Source organism: Toxorhynchites rutilus, chromosome 2 (genome assembly GCF_029784135.1).
Source record: "Toxorhynchites rutilus septentrionalis strain SRP chromosome 2, ASM2978413v1, whole genome shotgun sequence".
Taxonomy (NCBI): domain Eukaryota; kingdom Metazoa; phylum Arthropoda; class Insecta; order Diptera; family Culicidae; genus Toxorhynchites; species Toxorhynchites rutilus.
Window position 1 is genome coordinate 181649953 of NC_073745.1, and position 21661 is coordinate 181671613.

The following is a 21661-nucleotide window of genomic DNA, read 5'->3' on the forward strand; positions in this document are numbered from 1 at the left end:
TACCGATTGGTGATTTCAATAGCCTATTTTGAAAGCAAATTTAAGACTATTGAAACAAGTTTTTGGATCAGAAAGTAACAAGTATAGAACGCGTAGACATTTTATCTTTCGAATGAAGTGTTTATCATACCATTTCGTTCAGTTGTTTAGGAGCTATTAACACTCAAAATCTCGGTCTCCGGCGTAACGCTTTCGTTTTCGAAACTTTGATTTTACACCCCGGTATAGAAATGAAAGACGTAGTCCTACGTCAAAAAAACTACAACCTGACGTTGTACAGAACCTTATGGACGGGGTAAAGAGGAAGGTGCGAGCATACGGGCTTGGGCTCGAAGTATGAATAAAAAGAAAATGTCATTTGTTTAATAGTTTTTATTTTACTGTCTAAAATTTTCAAAAGGATCGGTCTACTGGGCGAATTTCTACAGCGTTTTTTCCGTGATGCAATTTGATGTGACACACCCTTTAAAATAACATAACAACATTATGATTGGTTTCACAGAGTTATTATTGGCTGCTAGTGGTAAAAGTAGTGAGAAAGATTGATTTCTTTTGAAACAATTCGCGGAACAATATTCCGGTCTTCAACTTCGTTTTTCTCGAGTTGATGTGAATGTTACATAGGACCTTTTCAAAAGTTACGCGAGAATTAAATTAACGCATTTCGATGACCTCAATTCTGAACATGAATTGTCCGATTCACTAATGTTGTTTTGTCCACATGATTTTTATGATAACCGCTTGGCGCGCTGCAGTGTGTTTATGGCGTCCTTCGCGCCATTTTTCTCTATGTTGAGTGTGTTGAGGTGAACACTTTTAAAATGCCCAAGAAAAGGCAATATTCTGAAGAAAGCCTAAATTATGCATGGCTCAATATGATGACAGTAAATTCAAGCAATAAGAAATGCAACATTTACTCGAAAATTAGATTTTTTTTCATTCAAAAATGGTGATTTCTAAAATTTTGCCCGATTTTAGAAATCACCATTTTTGAATGAAAAAAAATCTAATTTTCGAGTAAATGTTGCATTTCTTATTGCTTGAATTGATAATTTTTTGGACAAACCATGATCATAATTTCTCTTTGAGAAAAATCGTTAAAAAACATAAAAATTTCAATAATTTCGGTCTTATGGTAGTATTAGCAACTACAAACTCGTATCGATTATATTTCATGAAGAAAAATCGATTTGCATTTACTAGTTGTGTGAATACACCCTAAATCGAACAAACCAAGATCATTTACCCTAAACTATGCTCTGTTCGTGTACCCGAAGGCCTACGACAAGGTATGGAGGAAGTCGATAGCTCTCACTCTGCGACAATGGACAGTTTCCAACAGTATGCTCCAATTCATCCGAAGCGTTCAAAGCTTGAGGACAGGTGTTTTCTAGCAGTGGAAGAAAAAAAAGTCACCGTCATGTAACCAGACGAATGGCGTGCGACTGGTAGCTGTCTTGTCGGTAACAATGTTTCGGGTAGCGAGGCAGCCGATCCTCAATCGCATGCCGAAGGGGTGAAGAGCCTTATCTATGTAGATGACATTATTATCATCGTCATTGGATAGGCAAGACGGTTAGACGAACTTTTCACAGAGGTCTGTAGAAGTAGTCCTCCAGTGGAGGTAGATTCAGGATTGCGTCCGACAAGTGCCTGCTAATACATTTTTGTGAGAGTAAACGTCATAGCAAAATCTCTGGCCTGCTGATCGAAACGATGATTACCAAATCTTCGAGATTGGCAAGGCTGCTGGGGTGGTGATTGGCAATAAACTGTAAAGTGCGATACACATACAACGTCACTGGCACTCGTCTCGTCTCGTCGACCAAGATGTATAGAAGTATTACTACTAGGTGGGCCAATCTGCTAAAACCACTCTGCAGCCATCTTGAAAGTCTACTGTGTTCTGTTTACAAACAAAACGCAATACGTTTTTTATAAGTAAGTTGCCATACGATACGGCCATTTGCATTACAGACGTTCCTTCATTAAGAATAAATTGATCTCGTTGATCTTTATTTTGTTTAATCTGGCTTTTTCGACGCACGACGAGACAAGCACGGATAGAAGAAGCAGATTCGGTGGAAATGAGAGATATTACGCTGTCTAAAAAGTCCTGCGGTATTTTTTTTGAATTTTCATTTGTTCATAAAATTAGTTACAATCATCTGTTTTAAGTCAAATATGCGCCGTTTTGTTCGATGACTTGTTCCCAACGAGATGCCAACTTCATAATACCCCTATTATAGAAGCTCGCTTCCTTATTGGCAAAAAACTCGGATAGCCAATTTTCACAGGCCTCTTTTGTGGCTAACTTCTGACTACCTAGCTCGTTCGCCATGGACAAAAACAGGTGGTAGTCACTTGGTGCATGGTCCGAACTATACGGCGGATGCAAAAGAACCTCCCATCCGAGCTCCCGGAGCTTCTGGCGCGTCACCAAAGAAGTGTGTGGCCTGGCGTTGTCCTGATGGAAGACAATGCGGCCTCTGTTTATCAAAGATGGCCTCTTCTTCATGAGTGCTACCTTCAAGCGGTCCAGTAAATGGCAGTACAGGTCCGAATTGAGCGTTTGGCCACAGGGAAGCAGCTCATAATAGATTATTCCTTGACAATCCCACCAAACACACAGCAGAACCTTCCTGGCCGTTAATGAGGGCTTGGCCACCGTCTGAGCCGCTTCAGCGGGCTTCGACCACGACCGTTTGCGCTTCACGTTGTCGTAAGTGACCCACTTTTCATCGCCAGTCACCATCCGCTTCAGAAACGGGTTGCGATTTTGTTGCGATTCAGCAGCGATTCACATGCGTCGATACGGTCAAAGATGTTTTTTTGCGTCAACGTGTGTGGCACCCATACATCGAGCTTCTTTGTGAATCCAAGCTTCTTCAAATGGTTAATAACGGTTTGATGACTTATCCCTAACCTTTGGCCGATGCTACGGCTGCTACTATGCCGGTCTTTCTCGGCTAATTCAGCGATTTTGTCGCAATTTTCGACGATAGGCCTTCCGGAGCGTGGCGCATCTTCGACGACCTCTACACCAGAACGAAAACGTTGAAACCATCGTTGTGCGGTGGAAATAGAAACTGTATCGGGTCTATAAACTGCACAAATTTTATTGGCAGCTTGAGATGCATTTTTGCCTTTGTCATAGTAGTACTGTAAAATCTGTCGGATTTTCTCTTTTTTTTTCCAATTCATTTATTTGTAAGGCTCAATCGCATGAGCTTTGTGGAGCCACTAATTCATGATTTGTTTTTACAGAATTTCAACTTAAATCTATGTTTAGTAGGTTTCGACCGATTACTCGCGGTTTACTCGAGGTTAGAGGGGCAACAAGATTTTCTCTTTATTTTGCTCCATATTTGGGACACTATAACTCACGAACGACTTAACCAAACAAAACACTGTCAAGGACTATATTATAGCGCGCAAAAATACCTTTCCAACAAGCTATAGTATGACTCGATACAATGAATACAACTAGAACTACGCGCTTACAACGACACCTCGCGGAAATACCGCAGGACTTTTTCGACAGCCTAATGAAGGGTGTGTCACATCAAATTGCATCACGGAAAAAACGCTGTAGAAATTCGCCCAGTGACCGATCCTTTTGAAAATTTTAGACTGTAAAATAAAAACTATTAAACAACTTTTGGCATTTTCTTTTTATTCATACTTCAAGCCCAAGCCCGTATGCTCGCACCTTCCTCTTTACCTCGTTCATAAGGTTCTGTACAACGTCAGGTTGTAGTTTTTTTTGAACAGAAATCCATTTTCTCTTGAAATCCGCCTCCGATTTGACAACTTTTGGGTTCTTCCGGAGGGCCTGCTTCATAATCGCCCAATATTTCTCTATTGGGCGAAGCTCCGGCGCGTTGGGCGGATTCATTTCCTTTGGCACGAAGGTGACCCCGTTGGCTTCGTACCACTCCAACACGTCCTTTGAATAGTGGCACGAAGCGAGATCCGGCCAGAAGTCGAAGTCGAAGAAGAGACAGTCGGGCTGTCGGGCCCTCGTGCTGCTTCAATAGTGGTAGTAAGCGCTTCTGTAGGCACTCCTTAAGGTAAACCTGCCCGTTTACCGTGCCGGTCATCACGAAGGGGGCGCTCCGCTTTCCGCAAGAGCAGATCGCTTGCCACACCATGTACTTTTCGGCAAACTTGGATAGTTTCTGCTTGCGAATCTCCTCCGGAACGCTGAATTTGTCCTCTGCGGAGAAGAACAACAGGCCCGGCAGCTGACGAAAGTCCGCTTTGACGTAGGTTTCGTCGTCCATTACGAGGCAATGCGGCTTCGTCAGCAATTCGGTGTACAGCTTCCGGGCTCGCGTCTTCCCCACCATGTTTTGCCTTTCGTCGCGGTTAGGAGCCTTCTGAACCTTGTATGTACGCAGGCCCTCCCGCTGCTTGGTCCGCTGGACGAATGAACTTGACAAATTCAGCTTATTGGCGACATCCCAGACCGAACTTCTCTGATCACGTCTAAACTGCTTAACTACGCGCTTGTGATCTTTTTCACTGACGGAGCATCTATTTTTGCCGTTCTTCACCTTCCGGTCGATGGTTAGGTTCTCGAAGTATCGTTTTAGTACTCTGCTGACCGTGGATTGGACGATTCCCAGCATCTTACCGATGTCCCGATGTGACAACTCCGGATTCTCGAAATGAGTGCGCAGGATTAATTCACGACGCTCTTTTTCGTTCGACGACATTTTTCCAAATTTACGAAAAATTGACAGTGAAGCATGGCCAACGTGATCTATACACTCTTATCTGATTATAAGCGAAAGCTGAAGATATAATTCCTAAAAATTAAATTTCTACAGCGTTTTTTTCGTGATGCAATTTGATGTGACACACCCTTTATAATCCCAGTGAAATTAAATAGCTATTGACAATTTCCGTTAAGGTTTGCAATGTTTAATGTTTTTGCTGTGCAGGCATTATCACATTCTTTTCTATACCTGGTTCCAGTCTGTAGTTGAGCCGAGGACATCGTGTCTAACATTATTATATCTTCGTACTGTGTTCTGATGATAAACGATTATTTTTTCAACAAAAAATTAACCAAGGGACCGAGAATTAACAATACGGTATCACGTTCAAATGATGCCTTTGTCGCAAGAGACTATAAGCGACAGATGAAGGAGATCTGTCTCAAGAAAAATACAATCATATATTTGCCGGCAAAACCCACATTGCAATGATGGTTCTGAAGGAGATGGGTCGAGATCTAGCCAAGTGAGTGTAGTGTGCTTTGTTATTGTATATCATTAGTTGTATATTAATTATCGCTGATATTTTGTTTATCAAGCTTCAGCATTCCTGACAATTTCTGCACATGCAATAGTTCCAGAAGAGAATGGCATCGAAATTGGGAAAATTCTGGATTGACACTTCTAGCCTCAGTGATCTCATCCGCATGTGGCACCTCTCCGATCCCCGGAAGACGGGTGTTGGGCAGTGAGCCCAAGTCATACGCTGAAACGACAGACATATTGCTACCAGCTAAAGATAACAGTCGCTCGTACTACTGATGCAGCTTCTACTGCTGCTCCAGCCACAGGACTGTTCAATTCTCAGGATGAGGACATGCCACCAGTGTATCCTATCAGAGAATTGACATACGCAGAAAATTGGAAGCGTAACGAAGAAACTAAGTTAGTGCTATTGAAGTAGTTCAAATAGTCTCAACAAGTAATGATGAAAGAAAATTTGATCCAAGTAATAGAAACATGAACAATTATCTAACTTCCATACTAGTCGCCCTAACGAAAGGATCACTCAGTGTGACACCAACGAATGCGGTCTCATTCGGAAAACACAAACCCCATTAATACAAATCCAGTCAGGTAAGACTTTTTACTTCTTGTTTTCACGTTCATCACTCCATAATTTTTTTCAGTCGTGATGCTCTGAACTATTCCCACGCAATGTTATTCATCGCAATGAAATAAAGCAGGAGTGGGACTCCTATATATGGAACGAAGCTTTGTCACCACATATTTTGGTTCAACAACACGAGGTTCTAGAGCACATTGTGCGAGAACATGTAAAGCTGAGTGTGTTATAGCTATATGTTGCCGTACACTTCCCGGAACTGATGCTGATGGCTATGGAGGAGAAATGTGTCATTACTGTAAGGCGAAGCTTTGTTGACCAACGGACCGACCATTGAAGAACAACCTAGTATCGTGTATTTTATGTATTTAGTGTTGCGTCGGTGTTCCACCGCTCGAATCAGAACAATAGATTATAATTGAGCTGCTTTTTGGATTGAGAAGAGTAGAAATATTCCATTTCGGCAATTAACATCATGTTGATTTATTTCAGTATTTGGAGAAACATCTGAATAATTATACTTATAAATAAATACATCGATCGCGATTGACTGATTAAACGATGTTTAACAGAGTTATATTTCCTCCAAGGGAAACTGTATTTAATTATTTAATATTTTATAAATATTGTTTTATTGTTTTTTTCATTTTTATACACTACAATATCTAATATTGTTTTCTTCAGGACGATCGTCATTTTCTGACTATATTAATTTATTTTACCACTCACATGTTGAGGAGCGATTGCCTCAAAAGGTAATGCACATAATCAAAAAAATAAATATATAATTCAAAAATTAAAAATAGCCTCAACAATTTTGTGCTGCTGTTACGATATGACCAATAGTAACGATCGTTGTATTTTATTTATTGATGAACCTGACCGTTGTTTGGAGAATTTACTGGGGTGTTTGTTGTTTCTTAGGGGGTTGCATCTGCTGTATCACCATTTAAAGATGCTGCGAAATTACAATTGGCGGTCCTTGTTGATTTGTATCTACAAAATATTAATAAAAACTGATTAGTACTAATATTAGAGAGTGATATCGGATAGCTGTGACTTAGCTTACCTAGATTGTCTTCTCTATTTGAAATGCCTGAAATTGTTTGAGTAAATTGACGGTTAAAGTAGATCCATTGATGATCATTATCACTATTTGGCTAACTTGTTGAAGTATATCCTGTGGTTGTCCGGTGGATGCATCGCTGATTCGGTTGCAAGAAACATACGTTATTTACAAAATTTGATTAGTGCTGAAATTGGAGGGTATTATCTAATAATTTACATTTTACGTAGAGCACATTGAATTTGATGTAAATACTCATCAAATTAAATGTGCTCGTCTGCTTCTGCTTCATGAACTGCGGCTCGTTGGCAATGAAACAGAATTTGGTGTGACTCTTGTTCATAAAGCGGCGATGAACAATTTATGTTGTCCAGATGTTGATCGCATATCTTGACAAGTAACGTATAAGTCTGCCGTTGCTCCCACTGCAAGTAATATTCTAAGTAAAACTAAAATTTATTCAGTCTAGCGATCGAAATACTTACAAAAATATTTTATTCTATCAGACGCAGACAGTTTGTTGAAATCAGGATGGAATTTAAAGCGAGAAGTGCTGAAGATGAACGATGTGAAGTGTGGCATCTACAAATTTTGTACAAAAACTTGTTAATACTTACATTATAGAGAAATGTCAAATACCTTCGATTTACATAGACTAGATTGTTCTTTACTTAATGTTGCTTCCAACCGGCAAGAGAATGATAAATTACAGAGTGTTTCTGAAAATTGCATGTTTAGCACTCAATTAAATCATTAATTTAAAACAACTAAACAGCTATTAAAATCTTTCCATTTACATATACTAATGCAGATTTCCGGTTGAACATATATTATTATGTTTTTGGCACTGCAATCTGGCAACTTTCCCAGGCTATCAATGTTCTGATTTACACCTATAGTAATTTCAGAATGACATGAACAATTTCTATACTAGATGTTATACATCATGCAAACAACAAGTAATCTAAATAAAACATAATCAAATCTACCAATTGAATTCATCAAACATTCGCGTGAAATTGTTCTTTTCACCTAACTCGTGCAGTAAATTGAATAACAAAAACCCACCTGGTATCTCAATATTTTCTATCGCCTCAGGGTATGTTTTATCATAATCTACAGAAGAAGGAGATCGTAATTAGTGAATTGATTCGCGGTCACCTCTGATATAGTCCAATGGTCGGGATCTCCTGGCAATGCTAAAATGAACAGAAATTTATTAGACTTATGTAGTTCCACATAAATCACAACTTACCATCAGCATTAAGTTTCGGGCGTCGCTTGACTGAGTTCGAGCAAGTATTCTCAATGTAGTAGGATGGTGCAAAATGTTTTCCACAAATTCCTTGGTTGGTTTGAGGCTTCCATCCGTTTTTTGACCACAAAAGCCAATCCAATGAGAGAGCCAACTCCCATTCGTGAGTAGTCCATGCACAGTAGTGGTAAACTCCGTATTCCTGCTGTGCGAACGTGTTGTTCCGCAACTATGAACAGCACAGTAATGAGCCATCTATGAGCAGAACAAGCCTTTCATATAGTGCACATCTTATAATATTGAACAACTTACCCCGTAAAACAGTGCTTCTCAAACCAATCACTCAAATGCTTTGAAAATCAAACAGTACACAATCTTTAACGCTTGTACGAATCAGTTATACCCTTCCCGCCTTTTTTTGTAAACAATCCCCGCCAACAATCACCACTGCTTACCACTCTCCTCGCTAACTTATTGACGATACGGACTCACCTTAGTAATACTTTCTATTCATCTTGTCGTAAACTATTCTCTTGGACTAATTTTGCCGACGTCAAAGTTACCGGTGAAGTTGTATGTGAATGCTACCATACGATTTCCATGGGATAATATTTGACATTTTCCTTTAAGTTGATTTGACGGTGACGCGACGTTGTGTGTGTATCGCATTCAATTCATCCCCCACGTACAGCCCTCTGAATGTATTGAACACTGCGTACGAGATTAACAATGTTGCTCTCGCAGTTTTGTGTTTGCACACAAACATTGTTTTTTCGTACCGGTGTTTGCAAATGTGACATGTTTGTATTCGTAGTATGTTTAGATATACGTTGTTTGATCCCAATGTTTACCATGGTGTACAGTTTCTCTTGCGTTTTCACCTTAAGCAACGGCAGTGTGTAGAGTTAAAGGAGCGAATTGGATCACCACCACTCAATACACGGTGTGTTGGTGTGTTAACATGGAAAAAGGAAGGGAAGCCTCTATCATGACAAAAGGTGCTTCATCAAAAATTTCGGGCAAACAAAACACACTTGAAGTTCTTTACAATTGATATCAGAGTTCTTCACAATTGATATCACTATTTAGAGCACGCATCAATTTATAAATTGAATTTATGTAACATCTGCCATTATTAGCTATGTGGACAAGTGCTATAATTGAATAGAGCGTGGCGCAGATGTTCAGTTACCCACATCAAAATACCAAAAATAGTTGTGGACTTTCCTGAAAGCATGCATCTAAAACAAATGTTTTGGGTATTTTTTTTTCTTTTTTTTTCTTTATTATAGTGACTTTCAACACATTTCGGCTGTTTCGTCACTTTTACTTCCATTTTTGGAAGAATGTCGGGAGTGAGAATTGAACTCGTGATCTCTGCGTGAGAGGTATGGATGTTACCACTACGCCAGATCGCCTCCACTGTTTTGGGTATTTATTTACTTATTCGGCCAGCATTTGTATGATGTCACCCCGCTGTGCAGTCGGTTCCCCAGGCTTCGATTGGAAAAAAAACTCATAGAAGCTTCTTTTTTTTTTTTATCTTCGCTTATTTTTCGTCGGCCTATTTCCGCCACTTTTAGTGCCAATCACCGACATCAGGGAGGCGACTCCACCTGTTCCTACCTATCAGACTCAACAACTCATGAGCCGGGCCAACTTCTTTTACTTCCGCTCCGAAGGAAGACGTAACCAGAGATTTTTCGCCTCAGAAAATCCCAACGACGCCAGCTGGGATTGAACCCAGGCCGATCGGATTGTGAGGCTGTTACGCTAACCATACAACCACTGGCGCCGTCTAAAGCTTCTTTATATTCAGAGAATGTTTTCTTTTCACGGAAAAAAAAAACTATGGATATCATTTAATCAGACTTGCAAAATGAGCATGAACTTATAACGTCTGAGTTTGTGCAATGTTTGCAATACGAACTAAATTTCTAGTTAGCTTCTGTGAAAAAATATTCTACAAAGAAATGTTTTAGGAGGAAAAAAGCGAAACTCCGTTTTCGTGTGATGTGCGAGTGCCTATAGTGGGGAGTGTTACTCGAGCGAATTGTGGAAGAGATTCGCACTCGACCAGGAGGACCACCAGGTGGGCCGAATTTCAAGACGCAGTGTCAGTTTCCCCGAGTTTCCTTCAACGTATTGGAGCTGCATTATCCGTTGACTGGCAGTCTCTACCAGAGTGCCGTGAATAATATTTTATCAGAAAAAAATCAGTAAAAGCTCTATAACCCCGAAATGTCGTCCTTCCCTCCTTTGAGTTGCTTAACTGTGGGTAGGAACGTCCCTATACAATGTACGCGCATGGAAGAAGGTGTTTGAGACCCGTGAACAGACCGCCCTGCTGGTCTCCAGATGGACCTCTGTCTTCCTCGATGTTAGTGTTTAACCTTCGGTCACCAACTAGATTTATAGCTACGCCACAAAAAGGTTCACCTGAAACTCGACTACTTGTTCTTCGTTCGGTTGTCATTGGACAGATGATTAGCCAATCTTTGTAGGGACCTTGGGACATGAGTTATGGAGCTTGAACCGTGTAGTTATGCGTCCAGTAGTTGAAGAACTTACACAACTTTCCAATCCGATAGGACATTTGTTCATATTCGATCTCACAATATTTTTATTCCTTCTCGGCCAATCCTGTGCTCGTTCTTTCTGCCGTCGACTGTCACCGAGAATAGTAGGGCGCTCAGTGAAAAGTAATTTCAAATTTTAAAGGAATTAAGTGTTGCTTTGTTGTACGATTAAACGTATATAAATAAGAAGTTTGTGGTTTAATTTAATAATAATATAATTAAAAGAAACCAGCCAGTATGCTTAAAAAACAGATAGTTAAAACTCAACCTAATGTTAACCTACAGCTTTAACAGTACCATTGATTAAATACAAAGGAACAACGTACACATTATTCATTCAAATCAAACACGTTAAAAGATAAATAATTAAAAGGTCCGATAATACTGAAATTGGTAATGCACATGTGCTAATGCTACCTATTGGTCGGGTCCGTTTAACGGGTTGTTTTGACTTGGCTTTTTTTCTAACGGGCCGCACGGAGAAGCTGAGGCAGGTCGAGCAGAAAGAGGCCCTGACGAAGGACGATAGTATACGGCGCAGCTTCATCCAGATACCGGCCAGCGTTCATCGTATGATAATTAGCAGTGCAGAGAACATCGAAACCAATCCCGAAAACAGCAGGTAGTACTCACCAACTAAACCACTCACACACTCCCCCACAAATCAAACCCTACGAATAAATATGATTGTTAAAAATATACACGGTTTTGATAACAATTCCGCAACAAACAGCCCTCAATTATCTTCCTTTTGTTCGTCACTCTGGTTCGACCAGAACCCCCAGGCCTCGCTCGCAGAGAGTGTCCAAAGTTATTAGCGCAGTGGTCTTTGACTCTCCGTTAGTGAGATTCGGATTCTAGAGAACCGTGTACAGTTGGATATTTGTGGACGTTTGTTCCCCTTTTGAGTTACTTCTGGTCCCAACATAAGACGAAAGGCTGCATGACTCAAAGAGTCCCCTCCCGTTCATAGCCGGGGAGTTAAAAGTGTCTGGTCAAGGTCAGGAAACTTTCGTTACAATTAGGCTTTTTTGGGATAAACATTGAATACTAGCGAAAAGCATGTTGTTGTAGAATTTGTTGGAATTTGAACATCGCGTACACCTGTGTAAGTGTTTTTCGGAAGACTGAAGCAAACAATGTTAGTAGCATGGGCTTAACAATAAATCGTGTTGTACAACAGGCCATGTTTCTTGTGATGCAATAGGAGCACAATATTAGCATTAGCATTAGCATTGAGCAAGTCGCACAATATCGTAGGTGGTACAAATTCAGAACTGTTAAAGTGAAGGTGGAAGCAAGCCATAAATGGCTGCCACAATGGCGCTCATTTCTTTCATCTCCCTCCCTCACCTCTCGCACGAAAATCAATAATTTTGCGAAACAGTGTGAAGAAAATGATCGTTTTCGCACACTTCCCTTCAAGTAATATCAACCAAACTCTAATCGATTACTCACAAGATATTAAATTTTCATCTGCTTTCGCACCGTATAGTGAAGAACGTCGGAAAACTCGAGCAAGTGCTCTGAAAGTTAAATTTTCGTTTTTCAATCTTCTGCAATGGTTTTGTTTGTATTGGTGGAAGCATCGTTATTTTTTCGACACTGATTCCGAACAACATCATCGAAACAGCTATAAAAACCACTCAATAAAATGTTATTCCGGAGTCATAGCGTCCCATGTCATGAAAATCAATAGAATAAAATTGTGTTGATATCAATACAATTATTATTTTTACGTTTAATGGGTCTATAATGTAAGTTTTAGCAACTTTAACATTGGGTAAGAAAATTGTTGCCTATGCTTTCAAAAACAGTAAACGGAAAAGTATTAAATTCAATCTAAATGCCTCGGCCAACGAAGAGAAGGGTTAAGGCTTTCCAACGTGAATATGTGAAAACATTACGATCAACGAAGGAAAATATTAAGGAATTATCAACATCGAGTTACTATGCGGAAGAACTTGTTAATACCAAAAGTGCCCCAATTCGCATGTGTTATAAATTTGCTCATGTTACGCTCGCGTATAATCAGAATCATATGCAAATGCACCTTCTATATATATTTATATTTGCAATTGTTCATCGGAACATATCGTTCATACATTTTACTTAAGTATTGAATTGTTATTTGTTTTTTTTTTTCAAATGTATTCAAAGACTCGTGTCAATGAAGCGCCACACAGTCTGATAAGTGAATTGATCTATTTACGTGTGCTTTGCTCTTTTCTCACAAACACTATTACCCCATTTTTACACGAGGGTTTACCTATACTACTACAATGGCTAGCTTCCACCTTCACCTTAAGTTAAAAACTAGCCTCCATCCATTGCTTGCTCCTTGCAACTGTTGGGGAAGGGGAAGGAATGTTAGTTCGATATTTACTTAACACACTAAGGATCGCACGTTTTGGGGCAAACTTGAACGCTTCATTTCTTCGGATTCCACGAATGAGATCGTTTCCTTCGATGTGGATGAAACGAAGGCGAGGCATCCGTAGACCTTGTTAGATTCTTGGGAAACCAAGGATTTAACCTTCAAGTGTAGAAAACACTGGTTATTTCGTGATCCATCCGTAACAGACGGAACGCGAAAAACTAAATTACTATTACTATTACTATTACTATTACTATCGCCTTATGTCGAAAGCATCTGTTGAATGAATTGGTTTGTAAAATCTTATGATACTAAATTGATTAGAAATGCATTCCGGCCTTCCGATCGTTGTCCCATTAGTAGCTGTGAAGAAAGAATAATTTTGAGAAATTGAGATTAATGTGAATTATTTATGAAGATGGTTCCTTTTAAGGCAACACCTATCCCGTATGTACAAACCTCTAAACTTCTTCATGTCTACGATTGAACTGATATTCAAAAGATATGATGAAGGAAAAAAGACGGGTGGGTAATGTCGGGGACATAACCGGAGTGACGTAGGACTATACAAAGGTGACACCTTTCGCAAAATATATATTTTAAATATATTGTTTTATTTTCTTCTCCTACGTGAATATCTACCTATCTAACTGAAAAATGGATTAGTTCGCTGTTTACTCTTTATGAACATGTTGGAGGTTCTGAAAAGAACCTTTGATGTTGTGTTTTTGCGTTTTTTTACAAACTTTCTCAATTTTTTTTCACTATTTTATAGTTGCTTCTTGATATTTTGACGTAGGACTACGTCTAACCGGAAGATATAGGGGGTGAAATGGAAATCTAGGCACTGAACAAGTAGGAAAAAATGCAAGATTTGGAACGCTTATAACTCGAGCATTTCTCAATAGATCGCAAAGGTTTTTGCATCAATTGATAGGAAATATATCTACGCATCTATCATAACGAATAACATTTCATTTTTCTTGAGATAAATAATTGAATAATTGTGAAATATCAAGCATTGTCAAAATGCACTATGTGCCCATTTTTGATTGGTCCATTTTGTGCTCCTCAAATCGTACCGACCAAAACGGGCAACCAGTGACAGCAGCGAAATAGAATGAAGCACGATTGGAAAGGAAAAAGAAAAAAAATGAACGAAACATTGGTCGCAGTCTCACACATGCGTAATTCTCGAGCCAGCCAGTCAGCTTAAAAATCCCCGCTCCGCTGCCGTAACGATCATTCTCATCCAAACCGTACACCACATCGGTTTGCATCACAACACATCAGCAAACCAACCCAAGCAGCCATGTCTGGACATGGTAAAGGAGGAAAAGTGAAGGGAAAGGCAAAATCCCGCTCGAACCGTGTTGATCTGGAGTTCCCCGCAAGGGTAGCTAGGCCGAGCGCGTTAGTACCAGTGCACCAGTCCACCTAGCCGGCGTTATATAGTTTCGGCCGCCGAAGTGATCGAGTTAGCAAAGCTGCTCGTGACGATAAGAAAACCCGCATTCGGAACAGAACACATTCGGTTCGGTGGACATCAAGACAATAGGCAGTTGCAGCGAGTGGCGAGTGGCAAACGCAATCGCAAAGCGGCATCAGGAGCAGAAGAAAAAAGTTTGTTCTTTTTACAATCTGCTTTGGTGGCAAATCCAACGAGCGAACAAATCGTAATGAATGTATTTTTTTGCCATCGCTCCCTTTTAACGCTCATTCGTTCGTCTCGTTGGACTCGCCCCTCTGGCTGAGTCTGTTGATTTGTCTCTATTCTGTGAGTGTGTACCGCTATAGTATAAAACACGCGGACCCCAAAAAAATATCTTATTTTCTTTCGAACCGTAAACCCGTGTGGTTGTACGGCATCGGCATCGTGGACGTAACAAAGGAGGACAAGTTAAGGGAAAGGCAAAGTCTCACTCGAACCGTGCAGGTCTCCAGTTCCCTGTTGGTCGCATTCACTGATTGCTCCACAAGGGTAACTAGGCCGAACGGATTGGTGCCGGAGCACCAGTATACCTAACAGCGATTATAGAGTTTCGGCCGTCGGAGTGCTCGAGTTGGCTTGCAAAGCTGCTCACGACAATCAGAAAACCCGCATCAAGAACAGAGCAGCTTCGGTTCGGCGCTCATCAAGGCAACAATTAGTTTCAGTGAGTGGCAAAGTGTTTCTCCGGCACGTCGAATTAAATGTAATTTACTGAACAACATGTCACAAGCTGGATGGAAAGAAATTTTCCAACTGTGAAAGCTGTGGCGAGTGGCAAACGCAATAGCAAAACAGGAAGGTTTAACCGAACAAGATGGGAATATCGAGTGATAACAAAAACACAACACCAAAGGTTCTTTTCAGAACCATCAACATATTCATAAAGAGTAAACAGTAAACTAATCCATTTTTCAGGTAGATAGGTAGGTATTCACGTAGGAGAAGAAAATAAAACAACATATTTAAAATATATCTTTAACAAAAGCTGTCCCCTTTGTATAGTCCTACGTCACTCCGGTTATGTCCCCGACATTACCCACCCGTCTTTTTTCTGAAGGATTTGTACTTATTTGTACAACGCCGGGCATCTTTTGGCGTATGCACATATCGTACAATCAAAATGATGGCTATGATAGGAAATGCATAGTGGTCCTCAGCTCATTCACTATCATATATTTCACTATTGAGCACATTACCGTACCTTAACCCTTTAACGGGTGCCGGCATCTATATTGCCACCAACGATTTTATTTTTTTCTCTTCTTTAACAATAAATTATCACTTCAAACCTTATGTAGTAACTTGTTCTGATGTCTAGCAACATGCCTGATTTTTTTAAGCACGAAAAAATCAAAAACTATTCATTTTTGAGCCATTTTTGTGTTAACAACTCTCGATTTATAGCAGCCACAGCAAATTTCCCGTAAAGTCATTGAAATACAGTCTTTTTGCTTAAGTTTTCAATGCATATGAATTGTTTAGGACCTGTTGAGTCTGATCATGAGTTTTATTAGTTGTTTTTGTTGAATCTAACATCAAAAATTCAATTACAAAAAGATAATTTTCACCATCAAGTGTTTTCCGCTAGACGGGCAGGTGGCATCTATATTGCCACCAACATTTTACGCTAACCGGGCAGGTGGCAACTATATTGCCACCAACATCTAACACTAGCCCTTTTACGGGCAGGTGGCAGCTATATTGCCACCAACATTTTACGCTAACCGGGCAGGTGGCATCTATATTGCCACCAACATTTTGCGCTAGCCGGGCAGTGGCAGCTATATTGCCACCAACATCTAACACTAGCCCTTTTACGGGCAGGTGGCAGCTATATTGCCACCAACATTTTACGCTAGCCGGGCAGTGGCAACTATATTGCCACCAACATTTTGCGCTAGCCGGGCAGTGGCAGCTATATTGCCACCAATTTTTTCAACTGTTTCAATAGTTAAAATTTTTTTTAATGTTGATATGTGTTATTCCTCATGTAAGGATTATGTTCTCTGAAGCTGGAGTCGATTCGTTAGCTAGTTTCCACGGCCCGTTAAAGGGTTAAACTGTGGTTTCGGAAACGAAACTGTGGTATTGTGAATAACTTTTAATAACTCTTCTTTGAAAGGTTTAATGACCCTGAAAAGCGCCGTGTTTTACGGTGGCTGGTTTTGCCACCAAAGCAGTCTGTATAAACAAACTTTTTCCTTCTTCTACCTGCTGCCGTTTTGCGATTGCGTTTGCCATTCGCTGAAACTAGTTGTTGCCACCGAACCGAATGGGCGGGTTTTCTTATTGTCGTGAGCAGCTTCGCAAGCCAACTCGAGTACTCCGGCGGCCGAAATTCTATAACCGCTATTAGGTATACTGGTGCTCCGGCACAAATCCGTTGATGCGATGTGATGTGAAACGATGCCATACAACCACACTGATTTACGGTTTGAAAGAGAATGATATATTTTTCAGCGGATCCGCGCGTTTTGTACTTTAGCGGTACACGCTCACAGGATAGAGACAAATCGGCGGACTCAGCCAAAGGGGCGAGTCCAACGAGACGAACGAATGAGCGTTAAAAGGCAGCGATGGCAAAACAATACATTCATTATGAATTGTTTGCTCGTTGGATTCACATGCAGGCTAAAAAGGGTCCTTTTCAGGATCACAAAATTATATTTAATCTATAGAGTTTATTGTTTTGTTATCACTCGATATCCTCATCTTGTTCGGCTAAACCTTCCTGTTTAGCGATTTCTTTTGCCACTCGCCACAGGATTCACAGTTGGAAAATTTCTTCCTATCCAGCTTGGGACATGTTGTACTGTAAATTACATTTAATGCGACATGCCGAAGCACCACTCAGTGTCGCATTGGAGGCGATTTTAACCTGTAATTGAACATTTGCGATGACAGTGGTACAGCTTTCACAGTTGGAAAATTTGTTCCCATCCAGCTTGGGACATGTTGGGTCATAATTTGGCCCCCGACTCTATGTTTACAAAAATGTTCAACTAAATATGTCACATTACAGGTCCGTACAATTAGCTAAATGTCGAACTAAATGTAAATTACTGTACTTTCAATCTGGAAGCAATTTAATTGGTGAAAATTGAATAATCGAGAAAGTCCCCAACCATCAAAAAGCTCAGCACAACTGCCAAATTCTCATACTCATCATATCCTGGCAACAAATTATGAAAAAATCGATTTGTTTTTTATTATTATTTAGGATAATATTTTAGAATGCATTAAACTGTATTTCGTAAACTCTTTTTTGAAAGGTTTAATAGCCCTTATAAGCGCCGTGTTTTATGGAATGGTTCCAATTTAGAAAACTTAGTACTCGTGGTTTTGAAAAAAACCATTTCGAACGCCCTCGATGCCGCCTTGTTCTGGATTTGCCACCAAAGTAGTTTGTATAAAAAACAAACTTTTTTCTTCTGCTACCTGTTGCCGTTTTGCGATTGCGTTTGCCACTCGCTACTCGCTGCAACTGCCTGTTGTTGTCTTGATGTCCATCGAACCGAATGTGGTCTGTTCTGAATGCGGGTTTTCTTATCGTCGCGAGCAGCTTTGCCAGCCAACTCGATCACTTCGACGGCCGAAACTATAACGGCGGCTAGGTGGACTGGTGCACTGGTACTAACGCGCTCGGCCTAGCTACCCTTGCGGAGCAATTGGCGGATACACCTACGGAGAACTGGAGACCAACACTGTTCATGCGGGATTTGACTTTCCCTTCACTTTTCCTCCTTTGCCATGTCCAGACATGGCTGCTTGTGTTGGTTTGTTGATGTGATGTGATGCGAAACGATGTGGTGTACGGTTTGGATGAGAATGATCGTTACGGCAGCGGAGCGGGGATTTTTAAGCTGACTGGCTGGCTCGAGAACTACGCATGTGTGAGACTGCGACCAATGTTTCGTTCATTTTTTTTTTTTCGTTTTCCTTTCCAATCGTGTTTCATTGTATTTTGCTGCTGCTCTGGTTGCCCGTTTTGGTCGGTACGATTTGAGGAGCAAAAAATGGACCAATCAAAAATGGGCACATAATGCATTTGGACAATGCTTGATATTTCACAATTATTCAATTATTTATCTCATGAAAAATGAAATGTTATTCATTATGATAGATGCGTAGATATATTTCCTATCAATTGATGCAAAAACCTCCGCGATCTATTGAGAAATGCTCGAGTTATAAGAGTTCCAGATCTTGCATTTTTTCCTACTTGTCAGTGCCTAGATTTTCATTTCACCCCCTATATCTTCCGGTTAGACGTAGTCCTACGTCAAAAATATATTTAAAAGCCCCATTTCTACTTCAAATTTCCCAAAATAATATTGTAACCACTGTTGCACATTCACAGATTTATCTGGAAAAGTACAGACTCCTTCGGGGTTTTCAGTACCGATTCTGTACGGTACAGATTACAGATTTTTGTCCTAAAATACAGATAGGTACAGATTTTTTATTGTTGAATTTATAACACGTGGGGTTGTTGAAGCCAATGAGAAAGAGATTCGATTTCAAGGATTCGACCCTCAATGTTGCTGCAATGTTTTCCTAGAAACTTTCCCAATCTAACAAGCATCAATGTGACGCTGAAATCGTTTTTGGGTCTCTACGATGGGGATTTACAAGTGCTCGGATGCCAGAAAAGAATTGAATTTCTCTCGCATTTTCAAAGTTTCGATGCCTCGTTTGTAATATTCTTACATCAAGCGAACTTTTTCTGATTATAGCAACAATAAAAGTTTGCTTCTAAATCGGCTCAACAACGACACTATAACCGCGATCTGAGCATTAATCTAAAGTCTGAGTTTAGCCAGAATATGTATAGGTAGCATCAAAGAGATTAGTAAATTGAAGTTTGAGTAATATATTAGGCTGTCAAAAAAGTCCTGCTGTATTTCCGCGAGGTGTCGTTGTAAGCGCGTAGTTCTAGTTGTATTCATTGTATCGAGTCATACAATAGCTTGTTGGAAAAGTATTTTTGCGCGCTATTATATAGTCCTTGACAGTGTTTTGTTTGGTTAAGTCGTTCGTGAGTTATAGTGTCCCAAATATGGAGCAAAATAAAGAGAAAATCCGACATATTTTACAGTACTACTATGACAAAGGCAAAAATGCATCTCAAGCTGCCAATAAAATTTGTGCAGTTTATGGACCCGATACAGTTTCCATTTCCACCGCACAACGATGGTTTCAACGTTTTCGTTCTGGTGTAGAGGTCGTCGAAGATGCGCCACGCTCCGGAAGGCCTGTCGTCGAAAATTGCGACAAAATCGCTGAATTAGCCGAGATAGACCGGCATAGTAGCAGCCGTAGCATCGACCAAGAGCTGGGGATAAGTCATCAAACCGTTATTAACCATTTGAAGAAACTTGGATTCACAAAGAAGCTCGATGTATGGGTGCCACACACGTTGACGCAAAAAAACATCTTTGACCGTATCGACGCATGTGAATCGCTGCTGAATCGCAACAAAATCGACCCGTTTCTGAAGCGGATGGTGACTGGCGATGAAAAGTGGGTCACTTACGACAACGTGAAGCGCAAACGGTTATGGTCGAAGCCCGCTGAAGCGGCTCAGACGGTGGCCAAGCCCTCATTAACGGCCAGGAAGGTTCTGCTGTGTGTTTGGTGGGATTGTCAAGGAATAATCTATTATGAGCTGCTTCCCTATGACCAAACGCTCAATTCGGACCTGTACTGCCAACAACTGGACCGCTTGAAGGTAGCACTCATGAAGAAGAGGCCATCTTTGATAAACAGAGGCCGCATTGTCTTCCATCAGGACAACGCCAGGCCACACATTTCATTGGTGACGCGCCAGAAGCTCCGGGAGCTCGGATGGGAGGTTCTTTTGCATCCGCCGTATAGTCCGGACCTTGCACCAAGTGACTACCACCTGTTTTTGTCCATGGCGAATGAGCTAGGTAGTCAGAAGTTAGCCACAAAAGAGGCCTGTGAAAATTGGCTATCTGTGTTTTTTGCCAATAAGGAAGCGAGCTTCTATAACATGGGTATTATGAAGTTGGCATCTCGTTGGGAACAAGTCATCGAACAAAACGGCGCATATTTGACTTAAAACAGATGATTGTAACTAATTTTATGAACAAATGGAAATTCAAAAAAAATACCGCAGGACTTTTTTGACAGCCTAATATTTCCCCAATCCCCATTTTTTCCTTTCAACAAACATTTTAAAGGTACAGATTTTTAAAGGAAAAAACTATGGATGGGTTATACCTATGATATAACCGCAAAGTTGACGTAGGACTGCCGTTGGCTTAATAATCATTTGTGTTATTGACGTAGGACTACGTCTTTCATTTCTATACCGGGTTATGGTTATCGAGTTAGCATTAACCACTGGTGGGCTTCCAGTATCGAGGAAAATATGGAAATATCTATCGTTACTGAAAATAATCTGTCAGTTCCTCTGGGAATTTAAAAATATATTCATGTGAAGGAGTTTTTTTTGAATGTTTTCTATCCATGTAACACTGTGACCAAATATGTTTCAATCAAGTGCTATTAACAGATGGTTATCGAGTTTGCATAAACCACTGGTGGGCTTCCAGTATCGAGGAAAATGTGGAAATATCTAATCGTTACTGAAAATAATCTGCCAGTTTCTCTGGGAATTTAAAAATACATTCATGAGAAAGAGTTTATTTTAATGTTTTCCATCCATGTAACACTGTGACCAAATACATTTGGTTTTGTGATTTTTCAATCAATCGCAATTAACAGGATAGCTTCTGAAGATTATTCATCCCCATCAGTAGGATATTTCCGTATCCAATATTGTATGCGCTCGCAATCGATTATTGCTCAGCCGCCGAAAGTTCCGAGCTCAGAGAGTTCATTCCCCTCTAGTTTGCCTTCCAAATTGCCATCGTAAACCACACCTTCTCTCGATTCTCTCGAGTATGCACAAAAAGCATACTTAAGCGATATTCTAGTGGTGAGACGCATTCATTTTTCGTGAGGACATCGACAAGACAACATCGTTTCTGAGGATGCTGGATGGCGAAGGATC

General features: G+C 40.4%; 2 long non-coding RNA genes across 9 annotated transcripts; one reads left to right on the forward strand and one right to left on the reverse strand.

The window, feature by feature from the left end:
* The first annotated feature begins 4939 nt into the window (after positions 1-4939).
* LOC129768766 (uncharacterized) lies at positions 4940-6501 on the forward strand. The gene is made up of 3 exons (XR_008741732.1): positions 4940-5250; positions 5324-5861; positions 5915-6501. It is a non-coding gene; the product is annotated as an uncharacterized LOC129768766 (long non-coding RNA).
* LOC129768765 (uncharacterized) lies at positions 6317-14046 on the reverse strand. 8 transcript variants are annotated; one of them, XR_008741730.1, is made up of 5 exons: positions 8172-14046; positions 7985-8115; positions 7402-7498; positions 6920-7341; positions 6317-6846 (listed from the first exon to the last, which is right to left on the reverse strand). It is a non-coding gene; the product is annotated as an uncharacterized LOC129768765 (long non-coding RNA). The 8 variants fall into 8 exon arrangements; XR_008741729.1 differs by having other exon boundaries at positions 7556-8115; XR_008741726.1 differs by having other exon boundaries at positions 6920-8115; positions 8172-8426; positions 8484-14046.
* Between the last annotated feature and the right edge of the window lie 7615 nt (positions 14047-21661).